At 33.2% G+C, this 21,076-nt stretch overlaps 1 long non-coding RNA gene across 3 annotated transcripts in view; it reads right to left on the bottom strand.

The window, feature by feature from the left end:
• LOC140849778 (uncharacterized) overlaps positions 1-17,755 on the bottom strand; it is a 317,738-nt gene extending 299,983 nt beyond the window's left edge. For all 3 annotated transcript variants that reach the window (XR_012131966.1, XR_012131964.1, XR_012131965.1), the window contains exons 1-2: positions 17,563-17,755; positions 14,551-14,715 (exon numbers count right to left, since the gene is read on the bottom strand). This is a non-coding gene — a long non-coding RNA (uncharacterized lncRNA). The remainder of the gene's footprint in view (positions 1-14,550; positions 14,716-17,562) is intronic.
• Between the last annotated feature and the right edge of the window lie 3,321 nt (positions 17,756-21,076).

The following is a 21,076-nucleotide window of genomic DNA, read 5'->3' as shown; positions in this document are numbered from 1 at the left end:
CTTAGAGAAAAAGAAAATGTAATTTCAAAAGTGTTTTTGGCTTTATCTTTCCCATTTTCATTAGTTTAATGTTTTCTAGGTTACAAGAATGGCAGCAAGTACAGAGGACCTGTCATCTCTAGTAGGTTTTGAAAACAAGTACACAAGAATGACTTTTCTTCAATAGCAGATGAGCCAAAGTGGGTTGATGATAATTATTTTAAAATCAATTAATATTCAGTGCCACTGAGACATTAATCTAGGCATTAAATCATACTTTTCACAATTTCTTTTTAGAAATCAACCTGAGTAACAATTGTCTCTGTATCATGTCCTCTCAGGTCTTTAATTCACTAACAACACATATCCTGACACAGCACAATAATTTTGGTTTTGTTGAATTATTTACCCCAGCTTCTTTTCAATATAAAAGTAATAAAATAGCTTCATAAAACATTAAATACACTAAAAAATCAAATCATAAAAATAAATTCTGAAAGACTTGTATTTCACCTTTATTTTCACTCGCTTCTCAGAAATACAGATATTAACACTTTTATTATGCATCTTTTCAGTCATTACCACTGCATATACCTACAGTTACATGTGCATGTATGAAACTTTTATACAGAAGAGAGTTGTATCATATATTTTTTATCAAACTAGAAATTTCTTGGTAATCTTTCTGTGAAAAGTACATCCCTTCATATTAAAAGTTTGCATGGTGTTCCATGGTTAGTTTTAATGAACTTGCTTATTCAGTATGCATATAGAAAATGAAACAAATCTTAAGTCTGTAGCTCAATGAATGAATACTAAGTGAACGTACTTACATGTTCATCTTTATATGCTGAACCACATATGGATCAAGATAGAGAACACTTCTAGCTTTCCAGAATCCATCCTCATTTCCTTTTTACTCACCAACTACCTCACTCCCCACCAGAGGCCATCACACTCCTGACTCCTTGGATAATAATACTTGTTATTAAAATTGGTGTAAGTGTAATTATAGGATGCACTCTTTTAAATTCTTTTGACTAATAATGTGCTTTGGAGGCTTATTCTTATTGAATATATTAGCATTTAATTCATTTTAATTACTGAAACATATTCCATTATATAAATAAATACCTTTTTATTTAGTCACTTTATCACTGATGAGCATTTTGCATTTCCAAGTTTCCAGTGATTATGAATAATGCTTCTGCGAAAATTTTTGTACATGAATTTGGTACCTATTTTCAATCATTCTATTGTGTATAAACTTAGGAGTAAATTACTAAATTATAAGGTCAGCTTAACTGTATATTGCCAAGAGATTTCTAAAGTCATTGTATTAATTTACACACCCACCAGTATTGTATGACAATTGACACTTGATACTAACTCTTGTCAATATTTGGTGTTGTCAGTCTTATTAATTGTAGTCATTCTCGTTTTCATTTCAATTTACATCTCCTTCATTAGTAATGAGTTTGAAACACTTTCCTATAATTGATCATTTAACTGGACATTTAATCAAACATAATGTATTGGGTGTTCGGCTTTGCATGTGTGTATATATACGTGTGTGTGTGTATTGGGCAGAGAGTGTCTGTTTTCTTTCTTTTCCCAAGTGATTTGCAGAAATTCTTCATGTAATTTTGTTATGTGTTCTTCCTTTTATATGTATTACTGAAGAACCTTCATTGATTTTGCAGCTTCCTTAGTCACTCACTCAATGGATTTTTTGATGAACAAATGTTTTTGATTTAATATATTACAATTTAGCCATGTTTCCCATTATCTTTTCTTTTTCCTGTATAAGAAATTTTTGCCTATTTTAAGATCATGATTAAATTCCCATATCTTCTAGAACGTGGTTCTCAATCAAGGGGTTATTCCACACACATATAAATACACATACACTCTCACACTATCCCAATTCTGGGGACATTTAGCAATGTCTGGAGACATTTTTGACTGTCACAACTGGAGATTTGTGCTATCAATACATGTTCATCAACCTAGAAGCTCTTTGAACTAAAATCCTTTTTTGTTTTTATAGAGACTTCATTACATAGATATGACTAATCATTGGCTATTGGTGATTAATTCAACCTCCAGGCCCTCTTCCCTCCTTGGAGGTGGGGTGGGGTTAGGAGCCAATGTCACAATCACATTCAAATAAGTGCAAATAAGTTCCGACCCTCTAATCACACGGTTAATTATCCTGGAAACAAACCTTCATCCTTAGGTGGGGTCCAAAAGTCGCCTCGTAAACATAACAGAACATAGCACTGTTGCTCTCAACACTTAAGAGAGTCCAAAGGTTTTAGGAACTTGGTGCCATAAATGGGTGCAAAGAGCAAATAGGTATTTCTTATCATAAATCACAGTATCACATCACTTTAGTAGAAATTTGAATAGAAATGGAAAAATGGTCATCCTTGTCTTGTTCCTAATCTCAGGTGGAAAGATTTCAATAATTCACCATCAAATCAGTTATTTGTTGAAGAATTCAATTACAGTAATTAGATTTTAATATTTTCTATTTATGATTGGCTTTTATTTTAAATTACAAGTGGATTTAGAATTTTATCTAATTATTTTAAAGCATCTATTGAAAAGAACATGAAATTTTGCATTGTTTTTGTTTTTTAATGTAGTAATATAATGAATTACACTGTTCTCTGTAATTAAACATATTTCTGGACAAAATTCAATTTGACATGGTACATAATTCTTTTTATATAAAGATGGATTTGTTTCACTACTTTTAAAATTATTTGTGAATCTCTTTACATAAATATCATTTCTTTTAAGGTCAGTTTTATATGCTGGATTGATAGTGTGAGTTGAAAAACATTCCTTTTTTTATTTTTTCCTGTTCTACGATAGTTTATGTATGACTGATGCTATTGCTTCTTAAATGTCTGTGTGAAATTATGAGTCTAATGGGTCTTGAGTTTTCTTTATGAAAACATTTTTTAAAACAGTTTCAATTTCTTTCATGGGTATTATATTAACCATACTATTTTTTTCTTTGTTAGTTCTATTTTTCAAGGAATAGTCAGTTTTATCTAAATTTTAAAATTTATTACTATAAAGCTGTTCAAAATATCTGCCCATAATTTTTACTCACCAAATTGCAGGTAGTGAATTCCCCTTTTGATATTAGCCAATTCTTATAAAATCAAATATTTAATAATTAATCTCAGCAGTTTACCAAATTTTTTGAGTTTTTTATAAGAACCAATTTTAGTAGTATTTACTGTCTGTTGTATATCTGTTTTCTATTTTACATATTTTTTAAAAATTTTACCTTTATTATTTTCTTTTTTCTGCTTTTTCGGTTTCAGTTACCATTTGTACTTTAACTTATTCAGCTAGATGCTTAGACAGTGGTTTTTATACTTTCTTTTCATAGGTATTTAAGGATATAAGTTTCCTTTAAAGCAGTTTTGCCACTTCTTTGATCCAAAAGTTATTCAGAAATGTGTAGCTTAATTCATAAGCTTTTTAAAAATTAAAAATTTTGTCACTTATTTTATAGCTCAATGCCACTGATCAAAGGGCATTTATAGAATATTTCAATATAGACATTTCTGAAATTTACTTTATAGATTTGGAGAAAACAGAGAGATGCATCTGAGGTTAATATTTTATATATGTCAGGTTTTGGTGGGTAGAGGAGAAATATAACTCTTATCACTGAAATTTATAATGGTCAACACCAATGTTTCGGAGATGAGAGTACTGCATATGGTCTCCGTCCATATTCAACTCTGCCACTGTAGTGTGAAAGTGGATATAGATAGCATATAAATAAATGAGTATTATTATTTACCATTAAAACTTTGCTTATAAACATCACTATTTGATGTTCATATAATTTTAATTTTTCACAAAATACTGTTATTTTTATTTTTTTTCAACTTTTAAAAGATATAAGTATCATTCTAATTTGTGGGTCATACAAAAACAGATGGCTGGCCAGACTTGACCCACACTTTTGTAGTTTGTCAACTCCTGCTCTATATCGTTTTACCTAATTTTGTCTGTTCTGTAACACCCTAGATAAACTGATTTAAAACTTTATTATAATTTTTGATTTAACTGTTTTCTGTGAATTTTGTTAGGCTTTGCTTCATAAATTTTCAGGCTGTATTATAAATACATAAAAATTTAGACTTCTTATATGTCCCTGCTGAGTCGATCCCTATACCATTTGAAAATTATTCTGTTGATCTTTTTAATACTTTTTTGCCTAATGTTGTACTGATCTAATATTACTATAAATAAATTATCTTCCTTTTAAGGTTAAGATTTGCATGGAATATTTTTTTCTATATTTTAATTTTAGTCTTCCTATATTCATATTTTACATTACTTTGTAAGGAGCATATAGTTGCACTTACTTTGGAAATTTACATTTTGACAGTTATTTAATTGGATTGTTTATTCCTACTATATTAAAACCGAATATTTACTGATTTTACATTTGATTTTAATAATGATGCATTTAAGTATGGATTTGAATCTGGCTGCTTTAAGATAGCTTCCATGTCTTGAGTTTTTCACAGTTTTATTATGTGTCTAGCATGTTTTCTTTGTATTCATTCTACTTGGGCTTTATTAAGCTTTTTGAATCTGTGGTTTAGTATCTTTCACCTCTTTCAGATAATTTAGGCTGGTTTCACTTCTCATATTGCCACTGCCCCTATACTTGCTTCTGTCTTTCTGAGTTTCCAAATAAATATTAACAGTATGTTTCTCATATTCAACTTCTTTTGTTCTGCCATTTCCATCCATGCTTCCATCTGACAGTTTTCCATCATATTATCGTCTGCTATTATAATGTATTATTTGCTGCTTCTAATTTGTTAAGCTTTTTCTTCAGCAATTTACAACAGTTGACTTTTCTTAAGTTTTATCATGAAATATTACATCTTGGCTCTATTATCTTTGTATAGCAAAATTATTTTTAAATAAATGCCTGACATTCCAATATCTTCCTTACTTACAAGCCTATTTTTTTCTCTTATATTTTGTAAATTTGGTCCCAACTCTAGCATTTCTGAAAATGGTTTCATTGTATGCAAGGCATTGTGTATGAAAAATTGTGTAGTTAATTTGAAACTCAGGTGAATTGTCATTATCCAGAGAGTATTTGCTTTTTTGTGGTAAGCTATTAGCATAGATATGTAGCTCCTATTTCAATCTGAAATAAAATTATATTTGAAAGTTGGCCTATTTCTAATTTGTGATTGTCTCTACTGTATTCCTTTATGGCTGTATTTCAGATTTTTAATAAGACTTTTCCTCATTGAAGTGACCTCCAATTTTTATCTAACCTGGTCCGTGTGGAATCTTAGTGGTTTTTTTCCTAATTGCTTATTTCTTTCTTGGCTATTTATAAATTAGGTAATGTCTTGAGGAAAAAGATAGTGCACAGAGTTGGAATTAAATGCACTTTTTTTCTCAAGAATCATGGCCTTTCAAGTGCTGACTGCCTAAACTGTCATAACACTAAGCTTGTCTCAGTCCTATGAGGTTGCTGAAAGCTCAACTAAATTTCTTAGTCACTGTGTTCTAATTCCTGCTCAACTTTTTAGTTACTCAATCTCATGCCATATTTAATTGGCAAATACTTTAAGGGAAATTTCCACAGGATATATAATATAAGTATCTTAGCTACCTCAAGAGTGTATTGCAGGATCAGCACCGTCTGTTTCCTAACTCTTTGTAACCCTGATTCTTCAAGCCCTGACTTGCTTGCTTTGTTTATGTCTAAAATATGTGCTCTTTGGTATATTTTCCCATGTTTTTCCACATATACTTGAGGAGAAAGAATATTATCTGTTCTTAGAGGTTAACCCAGTAGTTTTACCACATAAGTCTACAAAGCAGTTCTCCGCCATTTAACCAACAGATTGAACAGATTTTACAATTCTCAATTTCTTTCCATGGTACATAAGGAAAGCTCCCTTAAGAGAAATAAAGGCAATTTATGGGAAAAGTTAAAAAACACATTCTCTAAACTTGCCAGAAAAATCTATAAATAGGAAAAATAACTTTCTATCAACCCTGAGACCAAAAAATAAAAACTGACTATAAAGAGGATGTGGGAGAATATAATAATAAGCCAGTACTGACAGCACTAGCTAAGGAAACTGTCAGTCACCAAAATATGCTTTACTGGCTCCCTAGACAGGTTTTCTAGAAAGCAAGTTAGTGATTTATGTATACTTGTTGGGATTCTTTGGGTACCATTACTGATTGTAAGTGAGCAGGGACAATCTAGAGATTATGTTTGTTTTCTTGTACCAGATAAACCTTTTTAAATTCAAATATGAATAAAAATGTGGCTTAAGAATCATGTGTTAAATACATGTATGTATTATAGGACAGGAAAATAACCTCACAAGTATTTACTCTTTATTTCACCAAAACAGAATGCAGCTGTGATGAGAACTATCAGCCAATACTTAAATCAATGCTGTCAGAGGCAGTAAAGAAGTGATGTGATCTTTTCTAACTTTTCATCAGTATATAGTTAATAAAAAATTTTAAAAACCTGAGAAACACTGACATTATCAGAAAAAACTTTGAAGTGATAGAAATGATGAAAGAGAATATTAAAATATAAGGAAGGCACTTGTTAAATATGAAACAAAAATTAATGGTGCCACCAAAAACAAAACAGAGCAAGTGCTCTAGATTAACAACAAATTAGCTTTGAATGTTTTTGTTTTTTTTTGTCAATATTCAGGTTTACTTATTTTAAATAACAAAATTAATTTTAAAAGGTACCTATATGAATTATATTATCTATATAGTTTAAAAATAAAAGTAATTTTGTTCTTAAATTTGTCCTCTGTATGATTAATCATACAATGATAATATATATATATATATATATATATATATATATATATATATATGATATGTGATATTATTTTGCTCTGCTCTGCATGCCATGGTTTTTGTGTCTTAAGAAGCAGACCTATTTGCCTAGCCAAAATGGCTACATGCGATGGAGGCTGAGTCAACAGTAGTCACTGACATTTCTCTCTTCCATAACTCTTCCATAATAGATTTGGGTATATTCCTCGTCCAAGTGGAGACATTGCTTTTCACTTGCAACAATTTCAAACATGAATGGACACTCAGGATTGGAAAGTTCTTTACTTCACAGTGCACCATGAAGAGGATTTTGGAAACTTCTGTAGCAGAAACCTCCAAAACTCTGTCTCTTGTAATATTTGAGCTCTGTCTTTGTAATATTTGGCTTAGATAATTTCTTCTGAAATCTTTGAGCTACTCCACGACATTGTTCAATAAAGCCTATACTATTATATACATATATATCTATACATCTACATTTTATTTTAAATACATTTATTTTAAATTTATATTTGATTAAATTGGAGTCTGTTGCTTAAAACTCAAAGAATCTTAGCTACTTCAAGAGTATACTGCAGGCAAAACCTCTTTTTTCTTCTCTCTCTACAGTCAATTCTGCACACAACAGCCAGTTCATCTAATTAAAACATGTTTGATTATGTTAAACGTATGTTCAAAACTATTGTCTCGCTTCTCCTATTATTTAGTATAAAACCAAAAGACTGAAAAAGGCTTATAAATCTATGCAATCTGTGCTCATTATATCTCTGACATCCTATCTTATTATTATCCTGCTTTTCCATCCACTAAAGATCACCTTGGTCTCGTTGAAGTTCCTTGTAATATGCCCTAGGACCTTTGCATAAGCTGTCTCCTCTGTCCAGGCTTTTCTATCCACAGTTATCCATGTGACTTCCTCCCCTAGCTCTATAAGACTTTTGCCCAAATATTAAAAAGGATTAACTTTAGTATTTATAATAGTCACTGTCATAAAATCTTTAGACTTTAGCAATTCATAAATGAAAGTGTACCAAGTAAACAGGAGTCCAGAAATCTTTGGGGAAGACAAACAAAAACTGATTTTAAAAAATAAACTAAAAAAACCATACATATTCTTAGTCTTCTAGTTTTCCTTGTATCTTTTTCCAAAAAACTGGGACTCTTTATCCCATGTAATAATAAGAGGAAAACTTCAAGTGGACAATTGGATCTAAGCTTCAAAGCTAACACTAATTCCAAAAAAAACAGAATTTAAATGAAGTTTACTGTACAAAATAGGCATTGTGAGGAGTAAGGTGATAATCAAAACTCTTAACAAAATATGCCCCAAATTAACTACAGTGTTTCTGAATCCAATGTGATATTTTTATCAATTCTTGAGTGTGTAAGTGGAATGGGATATTTGGCTAATTGACTTTTGGAATCTAGTTAATTTATGATGCCATGGACACAGTCATGCTCAGAATAATAAAAATGAAAAATTTTTGCTATTTTCCATCCCAGTATAAGTTGAAGATTTGTGTAAACTTCAAAAATTTGAAAAATGCCAGCCCTGTGATTATAGCATATACCTTATTCTCCTATTTTGATCACTAAAAAAGAGTAATAAATCTTTAATAATCAATTACTGTAAACTTATCATTTAATAATTCTAACTGTGCCTGGTATCCAGATGTATTCTGCTTATCAGAGCATGCAAATGTATGTCTTGACAATTGGTATGCTTTTATTGATTCACCAATTACATTTCAATGGAACACAAATTGAAACAGAATAGCTTGCTTTCACCTGGCAGGAACTGCCTCTGGGATATATCAACTCCCTAATTTTGTGCCATTATACATAGTTTTTAGGAACCTTATCTGATTCATCATCCTGTGGGATGTCATACTATTCCACTGTCTTGTTGATATCATGCTGATATAATCTAAAACAATAATAATGGTAACACCAACTAATAGTTATTGTTTGCATATGTTAATATACTGTTAATTCTCAGCATAAACCCTATGAAAAAGTTAACATTACATTATTCATCTTATAACTGAGGAACACAAATGTTAAGTAACTTGCTTTCAGTCTCAACTAAGAAAAAGCTGAGTGAGATTTAGCCTCAGGCAGTCTCATGGCAAAATGGACCAGTTATTCTCTATGAATAACTAACAAGGAAGACAGGATTAGCAAATTCCTATTATGCTATAATAAAAACACATATGAGAGAAAAAAATCAAATGAATTTCTTGAAAATATAAGCACTCTCAGTGGTCCAGAGCATGTGTACTAGCTTTCTGTTGTTATGTGATAAATTACCATGAATCTAGAAGCCTAAAACACACACATTTATTATCTCACAGTTTCTATGAGTCAGAAATTTAGGAATGGCTTTTCAGGAACTTCTACTTGGGATCTCACCAGGTGGGAATGAAGGTGTCCAGACAGGGCTGTGATTCTCATCACAGGCTCAGGTTTTCTCTTCTGAGCTCACTGGTTTTCATCAGAAGTCATCTCCTTGGCAGCTGTTAACTGATGTCCCTGTTTTCAGGCTAGATGTCAGCCAGTTAACATTATTAGATCCTAAAGGCCACCTGCAGTTATTTGCCGTATGGCACCCATATGTGGTTCACAACCTGGCTATTGCTTTGCTTTAGGCCAGTAGGCAAGCATCTCTCAGACATCTTTCTCTGCATTTACCTGACAAAGGGAGAATGCTCTACCTTTATTTTATATTAATTTTTTAATTTTTTTCTTTTTACCTTGTGACTCCTCCTTTTAAATCATTCTCCAGATTAGGTTAGGCCCACCCTTTGCCATGCAATGGTAGTGAGATCTCATTCACGAATCCCATCCACAGTAACAGGGTTTATAACGGCATGTCCACAACTTGTGGGAATTCTGCCTTTCATATCATGTCCGCATTTTCCCTCCAAAATGAACGATGTGTTGTTGTTCCTTAAGCCCCACATCCAAAAAAGAAATCAGCAGCTCTATCATACTCTCTGCATGTTCTAACAGATCCAATGCTGCTGGTAGTGTTAATGGCAGATGAGTATCATGGGGAATATACTGGTAAGAGAATCATAGAATGCAATCCCAAAATTTGGATTTAAAAAAATATCTAACAATAAGTATTCTAATTTTAAGAAACGAAAAACAGCAAAAATGAGTACTTGTCTTTCAGGGAAAATTGAATATATGTACTTGAGACACCAAGAAGGGATATAGCTCACATCATGTTCTCTGTGTTTTTGATCTGCCTAACCATAATTTGGCATGACCATAAGTACACCATCATTATGTGGAAATAAATGAAACAGTCCCTAGCAGGCTTTGAAGGTATACAAGTGAGTTACATGAATAGTTTTATCACAGTAGGAAGACAGTTCAGAGGGCCTCCCCTCCCTTAACCTCAAACTATAAGGGATTACTAATAATGGTATGACCAAGGATTAAACATTGCAAATACAACACATAATATATACATGTTTCTATTCCGTAAGTTAGCTTTAATCAGGAATAGAAAACTTTGGCTTTCTTAGGAATGGCCCTGGTCATGAATGGAGAAGGGAAATCTTCCCAAGGGGCAGAACTTTGAACTCTACATCCACCAAGTTTAGAAGAAGTGATGCCTGGAGTAAGAATCTATGTTGATTCCTGGGTAATGGGTAATGGTTTGGTTGGATAACTTGAAGAAAAAATGGTTAAAAAACTGGTCACTAAACACAATAGTAAGAATCTAACAAATCTAATGCTGAGCTAAAGAATCCAGGAACAAAAGGAAAAATAGTTAATTTTATTTATATATAATTCAAAACTATGCAACACTGATCTATGGCAATAGAAATCCAGAGGGTTGTTACTACCGTGGATATAGAAACCAGAAGAAAGCACACTGGGGCATTTTGAAGTATGTGTAATATTTTATTTCTTGATCTCAGTGCTGCTGTACAGTTTGCAAAACTCAATGAACTATGCCCAGGTGGTCTGTGTTATTTTATGAATATATGTATGTTATTATCAAATAAAAACTCAAATTATTTAAGTAAATAAATAATTGATCTCTCAAGAAATTTTTTGGAAGAGGCCTGTACTTGGGTCTCTGGGAGTGGGCCCAGAACATGAAGATGTATTTGTCTCTACTATAGAAGAATACCTTAATAATCAGGTGTACAGGATAACAGATTGTTTTAGATGTCAGCTATCTTCTTTCCCAGGTTGTCCAGAACTTGCATAATAAGCTTACAATTAAAATGTCCACTGTGGCAGGAAGTAACTTTAAAAAATAGCTTTGCTCTTCTGAAGGTGACACAGACACAGATACTTGCGAATGTGCAATTACTAGCAAAAGTAATGAAATTTTATTCATCAATATGGCTCCATACAGTCAGCTCTGTGGTAGCTTCAAGCGTCTTACACATGAACCCTTCTATGGGTGGGGGTTCTGGTGAAGACTGTTCTTTATAATCACGAAGTGGAGATAATGCTACAGAAATACATGTCTCCATGTACTAACAGGCTACTAAAAACTATTAAGTAAGACAATGTAATAGGACCCCTGGAGGCTCACACATGAGAGGATGGCTAACTAAGTACAACTCACAGGACAAAAAAATTAAGAAATATGACCTGAGAATATTCTGGCTAAAGATAAAATTATATGAAACAGAAATTTTAAAAAAATCAGTGATAAGCTTATTTCCCATGATCATTTGCAGCATTCCTTACTCTACTATATGTATTTCCTTTCCTTACTTTTGTCCACTATTGAATATAGAGTGCTTTGATTGACTTAGTCCATAGATAACTGACTACTGAGGTACTATAATGACAGAACAACAGAAGGAATAGACATAACCAAGATAACTAAGGTATCAACTTTGGAAGCAATAGCCAAAAATCACTTTTCATTTTCTCCTACTGTAAATGCAATTATTATTTTTAGTTGTATGGGAGACAGACACATTGTATAAGATAGGGACATTTTAGAAATTGTATATATAGAAAGAGTATATATAGGAAGAAGCAGTAGGTGACACAGACTAGCTCAGTCAAAATATCTCAAGCTCCTGACACTCAAATAATATTCACTCTGGTAAACACTGCCTATAAGGAAGAGCCTAGGTGTCATTAAATTACATTATTTTAAGGCTACACCCTGGTAAAAATGCCCTGAACTCCTTCTGTTAGTTCCTGTGTTGCCTTGACCTATCTGTCTTTCCTCAGACTTGAATGTGTAGCTTTAGCTAGTTCTCTATCCTTTATATAAATTCTTTTTTGTTGTTTATTTAAGTTATATCTCAGTCTGTTTTGGTTGTTATCTTGCAACCAAAGCACAGAAGTGCCACTGAACTAGAGCAACATCCATAGCAATTTGAGTTTAACATTTCTTAATCAAAACTTTTACCAGCAATTAGTTTGTCAAACATTTATGGCAGAATTCTCAGATACACAAGTCTCATTGAAACTTATTTTCTATTTCACTGGGAGAGAAATCAAACCGTGATGTCACTGATAGTGATCAGTATGTTAGACAAATTTTGATCATCAACACTGGAAATAGTTTAAACTATGGAAATAAGCTGGCATGGGTTTACATATTAACTACAATTCCAGTACAGTAACTGCAGGTGCTGAATGAGCAAAAGCTATTTACTACTAGTTTTCCATTTACCTGGAGTAGTGACTAGCAAAATAAAGTGATTATTTAAATTAAATGCACCACATACAGGTCAAGAGGTAAAGATTGCTTCATGATCCTTGGAATGAGAAGGTATTTTGATTGTGCATAAGAGTTCTCAGGAGTAAAGGAAGTCTTTCTAAAGTCCTTGCACAGTCCCAGGCACACAATAGGTACTCAATAAACATTTTCTAATTGTGTAAATGAAAGAAAAAATATAAATTAAACCTTGAAGGACTTTCTTCAGTTAGATATGATCAAAGATCTCTGACACTGGATTTGGTTATCCGAGGAAAATTAGATTAAAAAGAAAACATGAATTTAGAAGACAATAGTATTGGGAAAACAACCGTAGGTAATTTAATAGAAAATACCTTTAAAAATATAAGGTTATATAATCTTTTTCCCTCTTAGACACTCACTGATAAACAGGCAATAGATTTCAAATTACAAAGGAGTAAAAAACAATTGACAGACATTGGAAAATGTTCTATGTTTTCTAATGTTAGATCAATATAAGAACAAGGAAATGCAAATTAAGCCAATGATGAGATATCATCTTGAATACTTCCTAAAACAGAAGCCCCAAATGATGATAATGAAGAGATAACATTCTTTGGGGAAGGATTTTAAGGATTTTAAGGATTTAAGGATCATCCTTTTCACTTTCTCTTTCCCGAGGCCTCTTCTTCTAAGAGTAGGTGAATGCGGTTCATTCTGCCTTCCAACAGTTCTTTCTGTCCAGTCTCTACTCTCCTTCACAGCCCCCAGCTGCTACTTTAGCTTGGCTTAACATCATAGCTACCTGAATTCCCACATTATCTTCTGTTTTGCCCTTCAGCTTCCCATCTTATTCTCCTTGATACATTCAACTCAGTCAGCTACAAAGCAATTGTGATCATGGCATTCCTCTGTCTAAAACTATTATAATAGCATCTCTTTGCCCTTAATGTCAAACTGATTAATATGTTTTCAAGACATTTCATTTATTTTTATATTGCTGTCTAATTACTTATCCAACTTCATTTTCCCTTTTCTCTAGCCTTCAACCTTATCTCCCATCTTAAAACTCCCAAATCTAAGTTCCAGGTAGTTCAACCTTCCATATCTCTGTGTTCTCACTTACCTCTTGACCTTGGCCCAGTTATTTTCTATAAAACACGCTTCCTTAAGTCTGACTAACTTATAACCATACTAGATCCAGACTCAGTTTTTATACCAATCACTTGCTTCATCATTACAACTAGTTCCCTTCCAGTCTACTCTCCTGGAAACCTGCATTACTACTTTTGTGGGAAGATGGCTCTTCTTTTTTCCTTTAAGATTAACTTATTTTGTTATATGAAGTACATTTATACTAGATGAGTCGATCAAAATTTATTAAATGTGAAATATTTGGAACAGTTATCAATTCTAGACACTTCCCTAAATATATAATCATGGAAAATGGGGAGGAAAAAGGTACATAATAGTATTTAAAGTAACATTATTTTTAATAGGGCAAGAATAGAAAACATCTATAGGTTTACATACAGGATATTAGGTAAATTCATTAGGGTGGCAGTAGGTACTTGCTATTTGTATTTACTTTCAAAATTCATTCTCCTAAAAACCATCTCTCTGTCTTTCTCATTATTACAGTCTAAAAGGAAGAGACCCTACTCCCTCTCAAGAGGAAGACCCTTATTGGCTTAAACTAATCAGCATATTCCCTTCCTTCTGACCCAACAATTGGATCAGGGATTGTTCAAGAAGCCATCTAGAGCCAATATAACTCTGAAAGACTACAATAGGGCTTCAAGAGAAAGCAGTCTTTTTATTTTCCACTAGAAAGTATATAATATGATTATACTTTAAAGATATGAGGTCTGGTACAGAGCATAAATTTTTAATTAAACTTTTTATGAGATTCATACCCAGTTATAAGAAATGATACAGACCATGTGTCTTAGCTATAACAGAATAACAAATTGGGCATTTATAAATAACAGAAATGTATTTCTCACAGTTTCAGGAGCTGTAAGTCCAAGATCAAGGTGCCAGCCCAATTGATTAATGGTGAGAATCCTCTGCAGGGTTGCAAGCTGTTGACTTCTGGTGGTGTGTCCTCAAGTGGCAGAGAGTAGAGTGAGGAAGAAGGCTCTCTCATGCTTCTTATAAAGGCACTAATCCTATTCAGAAAGGTTCCACCCTCATGACCTCATCAAATCTTGATTACCTCACAAATGCTTCACATTCCTAACAGCATCACTTTAGGGGTAGGGATTGAACATATGAATTCTGGGAAGATACATTCAATCAATAACACTATACACTCTTACAAAACTGTTTACTATCACAACCTAGAAACTGATACTGATACAATTAAATTCTGATAATTTATAAGGCTCTCTGATGTTGCCCTTTCATAATCAACCCCACCTAGCCTTTTATCCTATCCCTCTCATTCTATCCCTCATCTCTGACAATCTATATTTCTATAATTCCATAATTCTAAGAATGTTATATAAATTGAATCATAAACTGTATTCTTTTGATTGGCTTTTTCAATTGGCATAATTCTCTGAAGATTCATCAGTGTTGTTCACTGTATCAGTTGTCCATTCATTTGTATTGCTGAGTAGTATTCCATGTTATAGATGTCTATTTAAGCATTTGCCTGTTGAAGGATATCTGGGTTGGTTATAATATTTGGCTTTTGAAACTAAAGTTATTATAAGCATTCAAGTACAGGTTTGGATGCACATAAATTTTTCATTTCTCTGCCAATTATGTCCAAGAGTGCAACTACTGGTTTGTATGATAGTTGCATACTTAGCTTTTTAAGAAACTACCAAGCTATTTAGAGTAGCGGTACCATTTTAAATTTCTATGAGCAAAGTAAAAACAATGAAGTTTCACTGCATTTTTGTCAGCATTTACTGTTGTCATTGTTTATATTTTAGCCTTTCTGGAAAGTGTGCAGTAACATCTCATTGTGATTTTAATTTACATTCCCCTATTAGGTAATGTTCTTGAATACCTTTTCTTGGTTATTTCCCATCTATATAATTATTTTCAGTTAAATGACTTTTTTTCCATTTTCTAAGATTCTTCTTTCCTTTCTTCTTTCTTTTTTTACCTTCTCTTATTCCTTCCTACATTTTCTTTCTTTTTTTTAAACTGTTGAGAGTTCTATATATTAGATTCTAGATACTATTGCTTTGTTGAATAATTCGTTTGCAAATACTATCCTCCAGTCTGTAGTCTTTTTATAGTTTTAACATGGTCTTCCACTAGGCATGTTTTTAATTTTGATAAAGCATAATTATCATAATTACTCCTTTTATGATTCATGCTTCTGATATCAAATCTTAGAACTCTTTACTTACCCCTAGATTCCTAAGATTGTCTCATACTTTTTTCTATGTGTTTTCTAGCTTTACATTTAAGTTCATGATTTGGAGTTATTTTTTATATGAGGTACTCAGGCATCCATTTTAGTCACAGGCCATCTGTGAAAAGTTGGTGGGTCAATGGGAGAACTTGTAAATGTGACTGATGCCATAAAGGACAATGAATATATTTTTTGTGCCTATGTATAAAGCTCACAAACTGATGATATTCTTTACATTGGCTTAAACAAGTTTGGGTTAGTTTGCTTACCATAAAATAATTCTAACATATCAAAAGTTGTATGCAGAATTTTTCAATGACAGAAGGAAAAAAATATTAGTAAAGAAATCATTGCTGATGCAAAGAGAAACGTTTGTGAAAAGCAAGATATATAATCGTATATGTAGAATGATCACACTGTGTATAAAAAAAATTACACATAGACTAACAGAAGGAAATAAGTAAAACATCTGCTTCATATTAGACGTCATTAGGTGATGGTCCTTAACATGTAATATTCTCTTTTAAGTGCACATATTTCTTAAATGTCATTTTAGGAGCACATGGTCTATATTGAAAAAAATATCTATGTGACCCACTGCTGGGTCACAGGCAGCAGACCAACAAAGAAAAGGAGTCCTGGAGGTATTCTGCTGCCTGGGATTTACCTTTTGATTCTGTACAACTTGGCAGTCTAGAGATTTGAGATTGGAGTGACCTGTTTGGTAACAGGGGCACTTAAGGCATTTGAGGGAACTGGCAATTTCCCAAGGGAAGTAGGAGAATTTTAGTACTTTAATAAACAGTGTGACCATACACAAAGCACACAGAATCTATATCAGCCTGGTTATAGGTGTACTGAGGTACTGATCCTCTCAGCCCTCAGGGTGGTCAAGTAGGATGTGGGAAGCCAGTTGACTCATCTGGCTGGCACTCCTGGGTAGCATCCTCTAGCCACCAGTAGCCTAGGTCAGCTTACCTCACTGAGCATAGTAATGTTATTTTCTGTGTCTATCCCAATGTCATAATCTGTGAACAATTTTTCCAAGTAAAAGTAGAGTTGCAGCACCCACTTCTTGATTCACACTTACTTTATACAATTATTTTGTTTAACTAAATTAAGGAATACACTTTGTTTATTTGTGTTCACGGTATCTTTGTTGCTATTCATTAATAAAGTTAACTGGAATAGAGCCAGTTAAGGCAAAAAATTTTCGTTCTAAGTTTGGCTTCCATGATGTACTGTGTGAAAGTGGAACATAATTTTAATTTCTTCCTAGCTACAAGTTGCCCCATCAGTAAAATGATGGGATTGGAAGAGATTCATTTATCCCATTAACAATTATGCATTGAGTTTTTACTAGTCTTTAAAACATCCTCTCTTTGTGGAATCAGAAACTTACATGTTTGAAAAGCATGACTAATTAAACATAAAAGGCAGTTGAAGAAACGTTTCAAATCCTACATTAAAGGTGTCTGTAGGTGAAGTGGACTTTTTAAGAAATATGTTTAAGGAAACCAGGGGTGGAACTTAGGTATATCAGGTTTGAATTCACATTTTACTAAGTACTCTCAAGAGTAAATTATTTCATCTATCTGATGTTCAATTTCCTTACAAATAAACTGGATTAAACAGTACATACCGGTCGCCGTCTGGGCCCAAAGCCCGGCCTCGTTGGCGCAGGAAAGTGGGACTGCCTGGCTCAAGCTTACCAGTGGGGCTGGTGGCTCAGGTTCATCTCCTTCGCCTCCGCCAGAGTCCCACGGCCAGGCCGGCCTCCGGAGGCCGCGACACGGCGGCACTGTGACGGCCTTTGTGAGAGCGTGCGGCGTCGTTGCCGCGAACCAGCGCGGGCTGCTGCTCCCATAATGCAGCGCGCAGAGCGTTATTAACTGGACACTCCGGACTGTCTCACTAGGGTCGCCAAAAGATTCCTCAGATGCAGACCTCAGCCAGAGTTCTGACCAGCTTTAATAGTCGATAATGAACACCACCATATACAGCACACATTCCTATTTAGGAAACTAAAATCACCATTTGCAGTTTGCAAACATATTTTGGTACCTCATGCTCTGCAAATAACGATTGAAAAAAGGTGAGAAAGTTTGTGAAAATCGCGACTGGTGACTAGCTACCACCTGCTTGAAGTGTTCTGGAAGAGGAGCAAACCTCTCTGTGGTCCAAGAGCAAAGTCTCTAAATTAAAAAAAAAAAAATTGTACTATATCCTCTCAGAAGCTGCTACAGCCATAATAGTAGTAGTTGTCTGAGAGTGGATTCTCATGGAAAGGGTACCATGGAGTACATTTGGGGCCCAGACACTACTGCATGGATGCGGAGAGATTATGGAAATCACAGTATGAGAAACGATTTGACTCATATCAATATAAACTTGAAATAACCAGTTCTTAAATGTGTGCTTTAAACTTTGATTTTTTGTAAGACATTTCTGTGTTGATAAATCATAATTCCTATTTTTAAAAAAGCATGTACCTATGAACTTTATCTGAATAAAGTAATGAATTTAGCACAATTATTACAATTCCTAGTACAGAACTATTATCAAATAGTGTTTTGTTATAAAAGTTGTGACCCTTTTGGGGAGAGGGTCATTTATATCCATGCTGGAATCGCCCCATCACTTTTTTTATTTAAGAAAAAGAGCTAAATGTAAGCATGGTAAATTAAAATATCTCAACTATGTGGTGTATCTAGAGATATTAGGTGTCTTACTGTGCCTCATTTTTAAATGGCCGTAAGTCTGCAAGTAGAGACCAATTTAGCTTTCAATTGTGAATAGCTACATAAAAAATTAAACTAGCTATACCTGACTATATAAACTCTTGAAAGGAGTTGTAATAACTGAGAGTTATCACTTGACATATTTTATTACTCCTTTCCATTCCCAATAGGTAATTACTCCATTGTAATGTTAAAATTCAGGCTTATAAATGCTGTTTATAAGACTATAAAGACTTTTCTTTCTGTAATATCTCTTCTTTGTCTTGGCAGCCAGTTCAGTCTCTCACTATGAAAAAGAGACAGACATCAGCAATATGTGGTGAAACAAGATTTAAAAAATAGAATACTCTCTAAAATTAAATAAGATAATTTTGGGGTTAATTACTCATAAGTACTCAAACTTTTTGTTGAAATTCATCCAATGAACTGAAGAATAGTTGGCTTGAAATTAGACAGTATTTGAAAATGTTCTATCCTGAAAAATATGTATCTGCATATATGTGTAATATTTCTGTAGATTTAATAGGCTATGCCTAAACAATGTAGCTAAAAAGCACTAACCTGATTTTCTTATTATAAATTTATAATTATGTTGTCAGAAGTTTTGATCACCCTCCTCTGCTGCTCGTCCCTACTAGGCAACCTGAAGTTAACAAAATTGATTTGCTGAGACAGTGTGCAGGCATTCTTCAGATTCTGCAACTGGGAAGGGAATGGTTTCTGAGATATGAGCAAAATTACCATGTAGATTTTAAGCTTCAACACTTATTAGCTATGTGAATTTGGATAAGATAAGCTCTCTGAACCTCAACTTCCACATTTTAAAAATAAAGAATAAATTTACGGCATAAAGATGTTCTTCAAATTACATTAGATAAAGTCAATCCCTCTTAGAGAGAACTTGGTACCTAGTAGATACTGGATGTTTCCTTCTCCTGTTCTGTCAATGAAGATACAGGTTAGTTGGTATTATGTCTAAAAGGGAACAGATTTATAGGCTTTTAAGGGAGGATATTATTGCTACTATGTCTGTTAATTATATTCTGGATGGCAATTGGTGATACTATTGGTGTCAGTCACTTCTGATGGGTAATATGGGTGAGGTCCTCATTTTGCATGTTTAGCTACATTGTTTTTTTAACTTTATGGACATAATTAAATTTTGGGTACCCACTTGCACTGCCCAAATAAGTAAAAGGACTGATTTTAAAGTAAAATTCTACTTAATCATTTAATTGAGAAATATCCTTAGCTTAGATCCATGTAGGTTTCCAAATTAAGATAAATTTTCCAGTTGAGTTAGCTCCAAGTACATATGGTCCATTACACAAGGGAACACCATTCTCTATTCTGGAGAATTCTGAAAATTTCTATATATATTTCTGTTTTTTAAAATCAGGGAGTAAAATAATTATTACCTCACCAAATAGCTATATGGTGTTGAGTGTATTGTGACCCTTTTTATTCATTAATTGAGGTTGCACAATTCCATTTCCAGGTTAGTGTCTTGGAAGATATCCTAGACCCCAGGATGAGATTTGATAGTCATTCATATCTTTTCTGAGAAACACCAACAACCTATGACTATGGGTGATTTGTTTTGTGTATTAATAGTTTGTTTCTTTCTATTGCTAAGTAGCATTTCATTAAGGCTGTATCCCCATTTGTTTATTCATTCCCCAGATGAGTGGCATTTGGTTTGTTCCCAGCTGTTGGTGATTTGAATAAAACTTTATATACATACAGATATCTGTGTGAACATAGATTTTATTTCTCCTGGATAGATATCTAGGAGTGAGATGGCTGGAATGCATACTTAAGTTTATGCTTAACTTTATAAGGAGTTCATTTTTTTCATAATGGCTGCATCATTTTGTATACTGACCACTAATATATGAGACTTCCAGTTTTCAATTTTTTCCAGCACTTAGTACTTCATATTGTCAGTCCCTCCCTTGCCTTACTATAGTGGCTATGTACTGGTATCTTAGTACCGTTGTAATTTATTTTTCTCATGATTAATGATATTAAGCATCTTTTATATTCTTTGTTGCCATCTGTGTATCTGTTCTGGTGAAGTTTCTGGTTAAATCATTTTACAGTTTGGTGATTTTGTTTTCTTTGTTGTTGAATTTTTAGAATTAATCGTATATTCTAGATACAAATCACTTATAAGATATGTGACTTGCAAATACAGACAGTCCCTGACACGATGGTTTGACTTGATGATTTTTTAATTTATGACTGTGTGAAAGCAATTCTTTTTCAGTAGAAACCGTACTTCAAACTTTGAATTTTTATCTTTTCCCAGGATATGATATGTGTATAATACTCTCTTGTGTTGCTGGGCAGCAGAAGGAGCCACAGCTCCCAGTCAGGCACCATATCACTAGGATAAACAATTTATACACTTAA

The sequence above is a fragment of the Manis javanica genome, chromosome 5, assembly GCF_040802235.1.
Source record: "Manis javanica isolate MJ-LG chromosome 5, MJ_LKY, whole genome shotgun sequence".
Lineage (NCBI taxonomy): Eukaryota > Metazoa > Chordata > Mammalia > Pholidota > Manidae > Manis > Manis javanica.
This window is presented reverse-complemented; position numbering and strand designations above follow the sequence as displayed.